Below are 7,604 nucleotides of genomic sequence, written 5' to 3'. Positions count from 1 at the left end.
GACGCGTAGTTACTGTTTGGGAAAGCGATGGTGTTTGTTTTTCCCTTCTGCAGTGATAGTCCCCGCCCCTTCCTTTAGCTCCACCTTTGTGACTTGGGAAAACTCATGGGTGGCTGTGAGCACAAGAGTCATCAGGCAGGCTCCAGACCTGTTATTGATGGGCGTGTGCACATCTTTAAATTTTTGTAAACTTTGTGAAACGCAGTTGTAAAACCTGGTGCAGCTCTGTTTCGTGGCTAAGGAACGGGCGGAACCCAGGCCTGCAGCGAAGGCAGTGGCCCCGTGGTTGACCACAGTGGGCATTGTTGCAGGTCATGTGGGCGTGTGACAGACTCCACAGCTGTCCGTAACTGTGTTCTGACCCCAGAACCTCTTCTGGGGTGTGTTTCCGTAACACCGAAGCGTCCAGCCGTGTCTGAATCTACCCTTGTGTTTTGGGATGAACAGGCATGTGGCCACGCGTGTGCGCCTGGCTGTGGTGGTTTTGATTGTCAGAACAGAAACTCCAGGGAGAGGTGGGCACTCCAGCCTGCAGTGGGCCGGGCGTGAGCTCCGTCTGGGAATGATGCCGCTCCTTCGGGGGATGCCAGTCTCTCCCTCCTCGGCAGCCGCCGTTCCTCGTCCCTGTGGCTTGCCCTGACCCTGTGTTGGTTGAGAATCTGCTCTGCACCTGGTTCCGCAGGAGTAAGGATTGGGACAGGAGTCTTCCCATCACAGCCCCAAAACGTCCTGGCTCCGCTTCGTTTGGAGACAGAGCCTGGGTCCTTGACCCTCTGCACGGGCACCCACTCCTGTCCCCTGCGTGCTGGTGGGTGGGGCTGGGAGGTTGAGGGCCGTGCCTCCCAGGAAATGCCTGCACGGCTTCCTCAGTGGGCACTGGTCATACCTGCGAGGATCGTGGAGGCAGACCCCAGTGCTGGTGTATTCCCTGGGCAGAAAACCCCAGGATCGAAGAGCCGTACTGATGTTTCGTTCTGTTCCTCTGATTGTACAGAAAGGGCCACTTTGACCTAGACAGGTGAATAACTTGGTTATGTGACTAGGTAGTATTGAAACTCCATGTTCAGTCAGTCTAGTGAATAAAACCAACCCAGTGCATCCATCAGCCGGCTAATTAGTTTGATGGCGGGTTCCCAGCAGTCAGTACTGTTTTACAGGGAGGTGCTGTTTGAGATCTTGGGGTACCTCGCAGCAGTGGTTCGTCACAGGGCCCTTTGAGACACTGACGTGATGTCGTTTCTCCTCGGAGCGTCTGTGTGGCACCAGGTCTTCCTCTAGTTCCAGGAGGCTCGTCTGTCTGCCTCCAGTCTGCTGGTGGCAGGTGAATCCCTGCCTTAGAGAAAGCCACAGGTGGTGTTACCTGGAATTCAAGGTGCCTCCTTTCCCATTTCCATGTACTCCTGTGGGTTTGTGGACAGGGGTTTTGTGAGCATTCTGGGGAGTGTGGTGGTGTGACGTCAGCATTTCCGGAGGTGTTCCTGCCCTTGCAGTGGGCACGGGTGCCATAGATCCAGGAAGGAGCGGCTGGAAAGGCTTTAGTCTGAAGCCCTGTGTGCGTGTGCCCTGGCAGTTCTGGTCGTCTGTTTGGAATCAGGTTCCTGCCTCGCGGTTGTTAGCTAGCTGAATGCGGGAGGTGCATTTGCAGCAGGAGTCCATGCTGCTGACAACGGCTCCATTCGGTCCCGCGGACGCTGCCCTGGCTTGGCGGGCTGCCGTTGGGAGCCGGTATGTGTTGGCCTCCCCGAAATGCCTGCTGCACCTTGGTGGAACACAGTTGAAAATTACTAGATTAAGTCACTTGTTGACAGATTTTGTGAACAGGGTGGGGGTTACCAGTGCGTTTCTCTGGCAGCACGCCTGTGATGGGAGTAGCGCCCTGCAGTGTAGACTTGTGGCTTTGCCGACGTCTCTGTAGAGAGCTGCAGGTAGAAATCGCCGCAGCTTTTACTTGAAGCCCAACAGTGACGCATCTCTCCAGGACATGAGTTCCAACTCAGCAGCTCTATACAGTTTGCAGCTGGCCTTCGAACAACTTGGTTTGGGCTGCGAGGGCCACCTTTATGTAGATGTTTTTCAGTAAATTGTCTGCTCTCCGCATCTGTGGGTTCCTTGCCTGACACTGTTTGCTGGGTGTGGAGCCCAGCCTGTTTATACAGAGGGCTGACTTTCTGTGAGTTCTCCAGGCTGACTGCGGGACCTGAGTATCTGCAGAATCTGAAGGAGTCCTGGAGCCCGCCCCCCGTGCAGACTGAGGGACTGATGATATCTGGAAGTCTTCCGTACAGATTGTGCCGCTTTTTGATGACGTGGAGAATATTGGGCGTAGTTCCATCCTGATGTTGGAAGGTGATGGGCATGAGTTTAGTTCTCGTCCCTGCGATGCCTCTGGGACGTTGGCTGGTAAAAAGCACCTCCCTTCCTCCAGAGAGCCTGCGTCACAGTACTTTCACTTGAAAGGTTTTTCCCGTGTTTTTCTTTTTTTCTCTGATTGCTGGTGTGGCCATGTCCAGCAGCAGCTCCACGATTCTCTTCTGTGATGTCACACCGGTTGGAGGCTGGAAGGTGAGGACGTCAGGGAAGAGGAACTGCCTTAAACCGTGTGTGACTCTGCTCGCCAGCCCAGGTGTTTGACTTTAACTGAGCAAGTTCCCAGAATCGCACAGGGGCTGTTTTAGAATTGACTTATCTTGATCACCTCTAAAAGTTTTCTTGAAGTTGCAGGTTCCTGAGATCTTTATCTGGGAGAGCAAGCATTTGGTTGAAGTTTGCTTTAAATGTTTGTAGACTGATTATTGTGTATTGATCCTTAGAGCACCCCTTTCAGGTTATGCAAATAACATGCACTTGTACAGACCAGCACGGCAGAATCCACAACTGCTTTTGAGGAGGCTCCGACTCTGGCTTCAGCTCATCTGTGAATGAGGGCCGGGGAGGTCCGGAATCTGCTCCTGGACTTGTGCTGAAGAGAGTCTCCCACTTTTAACACGGACCCCCCCTGGCGCTGATGGACCCCGTGGCTCCTGGTGAGAGAGAGCAGGTCCTGCCCAGCTGACGGGTCAGAAACGCAGGTGTCAGAATCAGGGTTTCGGGGTGGCTGCCTGAGGAATGCGCAGGCGATCTGACGTTGGAATTCTGGCTTGGGTGAAGCCCTTGATGTGGCCACACAGTTTTGGTCCCTCAAGGGCTTACTGGGTGCCTGTGTGCCCTGGTGGCTGCTTGGTCAGGGCCTTTGGAGAAAGTCTTGGGAAATCAGGCTTCCGAGGGTGGCGTTGAGGACATTGCTGACGAGGTGTAGAATTGGGGGGAGGACAGCGTGGCTCTCTTGAGGCTCGATCTGGTCGCTGTGTTCGCCCCGCGGGCGTTGTGAATTAGTTTCCCGCCCAGGATGGTTTTGGGACTGGGGGGTGCCTGCCCCGTTATTGTTCCTTCATCTTGATGCTTTCACAGGGCTTATAAAAATACTTGTGTTTCAGGAATAACGGGAAGTATCTTTGAAAACAGCTAAACCGGAGTTTGCAGAGAGCAGACAGCGGCAGCAGCCTGAGTGTACTGAGCTCCAGCATCCGCCCATGTGCTGTCAGCTTAGTGAAGGTGGCTCCTGACCCTGCTGGCCGCCGGCTGCTTGACAGTAACTTGTTTAGCTGAGACTGTGTTTGAGAAACTGAGAGGTGTGGTTGTTGCTTGTACACGAGCAGCCAGCACGCTCAGTGCCGAGGAGCAGAGGACGTGCTGGTCCTGAGCGTAGATCAGAACGTCAGTCTAAACAGTTCTTTATAGCACGGAATTTTGGCAAAGAAAGAATCCCACGTGGATATGTGTGAGTGAGTCTTGTGTAGCCTGGTGTTGGTTACTGAGGCAGAGCACAGCGGAGAGAGGTAATGGAACCTGTGGCCACGTAAAACCTCCCTCTGTAAATAGCAGGTGTGAGTGAATCTGTGAAAAGCACCAGCACCAGCCAGGCAAGGTGGGTCCGTGCCCTTGTTGCCTTCATTGTTTTTATCAACTGCATTCATCCTAACCACATTAGTGGTTATTTTTAGACAAAGAACCATTTTGGGAACTGAAAAATACTGCATTTGGGTGAAGTTACAATAGTCACTAGATTGTTGTTCTGATCTTTAATAAGATTATATGTTTTTGTCAGGCTTCATCCTATCTAGCAGAAGGGCCTCCTCACTCTATAGGAAAGAAACTGAGGTTCCAAGAAGTTTGGACCTGCCCTGTCCCTTACGGGGTGTGAGGGTTCTGTTGAGGAGGACGGTGCAGGCACCTCGTGATCTCTAGTCCTTGTTTCTCCGCGGTGCCCCTTATGTCGTTTGATGGCCCAGGTGAGGACGGTGCAGGGACCTCGTGGTCTCCAGTCCTCGTTTCTCCGCGGTGCCCCTTATGGCGTTTGATGGCCCAGGTGAGGACGGTGCAGGGACCTCGTGGTCTCCAGTCCTCGTTTCTCCGCGGTGCCCCTTATGGTGTTTGATGGCCCAGGTGAGGATGGTGCAGGGACCTCGTGGTCTCTAGTCCTCGTTTCTCTGCGATGCCCCTTATGGTGTTTGATGGCCCGGGTGAGGACGGTGCAGGCACTACGTGGTCTCTAGTCCTCGTTTCTCTGCGTGCCCCTTATGGTGTTTGATGGCCCGGGTGAGGACGGTGCAGGGACCTCGTGGTCTCCAGTCCTCGTTTCTCCGCGGTGCCCCTTATGGGGTGTGAGGGTCCTGGCGAGGATGGTGCAGGCACCTCATGGTGTGCTCAGGGCCTTGAGAGAGCCTCCGTCCTTGGTCCTCCGCATGCTGCTCTCTGTAGACCGGGTTTCAGCCATGGAGGTTCCTAGTGTGGGGGGAGTAGGTAGCACAGTAGCGTTTAGTGGAGTGCAATTATTTTAATAGAAAATATTCTGACAGGTCACCATCTTTCAGAAACTAAGTCTTGCTTTTCCTACAGATTTCTTTGCTTTGGTTTTTTTCCCAATCACTCACAGGGAGGTATTTAAATCTCCAAAGAAAGGGGAAATTACCTAAAATAATCAGGGAGCCTGCGGTGACCAGTGAGAACTAACAGATGGAGGCCGTGTGCGAGGGTTGATGACGTCGACTGGCCTCACCTATGCCGTTAGCTGGTCGGCAGGAAGAGCGTCTGCATTGGCCAGTGCGGGGTGTGAGGGTGCTACAGAAGAGCAGGAGAAACATTGCTGAGTGAAATGAAGATCATTCCAACAGTAACAGTATTTCTATCTTTATTGCTTTGTAGATTTTAGAATAGGAGTCTTTGAGAAATAGTAATGAAGTTAGAATAGGCTACTACCCAAGATTAGTCCCCCCACTTTATTCTGTGACTGGGGAGTAGAAGCTTCGGAAATTCTAAATGTGGTTCAGTCCTGCATGAACGTCGTCATCTGAGGGTCAGGTCCTGGAAATAAGGAGAGTTCGTTTTCATCCGGGTACCGAGAATCTTGATGAACTGGTAAGTCTTTTAGAATAATTTTATTATTAATAATTCTCATAATTAATTCCCTAGAATAACTTTATTCTTTCCTGTTGCTGCCTGCACTATGTAAAGAATGATGCTTTAGAAATGATATCTGTGTCTGAAACGCGGGGGTTGCCGGTTTGTCGCCCGCGGAACGTGGGTAAGGTGCACTTCAGGTGCTTTCTTTTGTTTTTCCCACTTTTCACCTAACAGAAAACCACTGGGCCTGTTCCTTCCTTGGTTGTGTTCATCTGTGATTTACCTTTGTCGTGACTTTTAGGTATCTCTGATCTAATCTTTTAGATAAAGGCCTTTGGAGCGTGTCCGCCTGGAAGTAGCTGGTAGGTTTCAGAAATGTTGTGTGTTATCAGATTTGCCTCCATTTTCATGGTTCCTTTAAAGTTAGTTCTGAAGTGGGTTACGTGAAATCATCTAGTATCTGGGTACAGAAGAATGGATGAATTCTCAGTTTTATGTGTATTTTAGAAGTGCACAGATATCAAAACTGAAATAAATTCTTTGTCTCAGAAAAAGTGCTTTTTATATTTTGCGGAGAAAGAGAATGTAGACAGAATGGAACCGATGAGTTTCAAAGGATTCAGGTGATATTTTTTAAAACATAAATGTACCTTTTAAAGATTATGAAGAGATGGTCTTGATAGATTTTTAAATATATATTTAGTATCATGTATGTATGAAATTCCTTATAATTTTAAGAGGAACTGGAGCTAAAATTTAACTCATTTAATATTTGTAATATTTTTGAAGTAACTTTTGAAAGACTGATTTTCCTGTGGTGCTTTAAATGGTGAATAACGCTGATGTCATACTGTTTTGGTGCATTTTTTGTGCTGACTGTGAACCGGCAGGAATGACGGAGTTAGCGAGTCGGTACCCAGCATCGGGTTGACTTTCAGTTCGCTGGTGGGCCTGCTCCGTGGCAGTTGGCTTTTTGTCCTGAGCATACCGCCAGGGGGTAAAGTGTTTTCACACTGGAAGCATTTGACACCATGGCTCCCTGCGGTCTGTTGAGGTTCCGAGGCAAGGACCTTCGTTGCAGGTCTGTTTAGCCAGCAGAGAGGGCAGTAGGGTCTGAATGGTGTGGGGCACGTGGCACCGCGTGGTGTTGAGCCGTGCTGGGAACTGGTTTTGTTGGGTGACCTGCTCTAGACCACAGTGGCAATGTTGAAGCTTCCCCGCCGTGGCTCTGTGTGGATGCGTGCCACGTTGGGCATCGGGCTGGACTGTCCTTGTTCCTTCTTCACATTCCTCAGACGTTGTGCTTTACAGCCACAGCTTCAGGAAGCGCTGCCAGAGCCCCGCTGTGCAGGTTCTCCCGGAGGGCTGCCTCTGGGCTTTGGGCGACTGAACCAGGTGCAGAGTGTGAGCCACAGCTGACGACTGCACTCTGTGTGCACAGCACTGGACTCCAGCCTGGGGCTGGTGCTGGAGCACCCTGCTACCCCTGTGGCTACACAGGAGACAAAACAACAACACTCGTTCCTTTCACGCTGTTTGTTTGTTTTTTGTTTTGAGATGAAGTTTTTCACTCTTGTCACCCAGGCTGGAGTGCAGTGGCGCGATCTCAGCTCACTGCAAGCTCCGCCTCCCGGGTTCACGCCATTCTCCTGCCTCAGCCTCCTGAGTAGCTGGGACTACAGGTGCCCGCCACCTCGCCTGGCTATTTTTTTGTATTTTTAGTAGAGACGGGGTTTCACCGTGTTAGCCAGGATGGTCTCGATCTCCTGACTTCGTGATCCACCCGCCTCAGCCTCCCAAAGTGCTGGGATTACAGGCGTGAGCCACCACACCCTGCCTGTGATTTTTTTTAAATGACTCTTTCTCTCTTTTCTCTTGTTTCTTCTGATTCTGACTTAGGTGTGTCTGGGTTTCCTCCTGGGGGGCTGGTGGGAGGCTCTGTGTGAGCTTGTGGGGGCCGGGAAGTGTCATGGGTCCTGGGGTTGGTGAGGGCAGAGGAGGTGCAGGGGCAGGGCCACCTTGTCTCGCTCTCCTCGCAGGGTCAGGATCAGGGTTTCAGGACCCGGAGGAGCTCAGATTCTTGATGGTCACTGGCAGCCCACTCCATCCCCGAGGGCACAGAGCCCCGCACTGCACCGTGTCGTGTCACCTCAGCACCGTGTCTC

At 51.6% G+C, this 7,604-nt stretch overlaps 1 protein-coding gene across 1 annotated transcript in view; it reads left to right on the top strand.

The window, feature by feature from the left end:
• Nucleotides 1-344: 344 nt before the first annotated feature.
• Nucleotides 345-7,604, top strand: part of CTDP1 (CTD (carboxy-terminal domain, RNA polymerase II, polypeptide A) phosphatase, subunit 1) — an 88,274-nt gene continuing 81,014 nt past the window's right edge. Inside the window, exons 1-2 of the mRNA XM_011975873.1 lie at nt 345-478; nt 937-1,018. The gene's annotated coding sequence lies outside the window, so the exon portion shown is untranslated. The remainder of the gene's footprint in view (nt 479-936; nt 1,019-7,604) is intronic.

Source organism: Mandrillus leucophaeus, unplaced genomic scaffold (genome assembly GCF_000951045.1).
Source record: "Mandrillus leucophaeus isolate KB7577 unplaced genomic scaffold, Mleu.le_1.0 Scaffold16, whole genome shotgun sequence".
Classification (NCBI taxonomy): domain Eukaryota; kingdom Metazoa; phylum Chordata; class Mammalia; order Primates; family Cercopithecidae; genus Mandrillus; species Mandrillus leucophaeus.
This window is presented reverse-complemented; position numbering and strand designations above follow the sequence as displayed.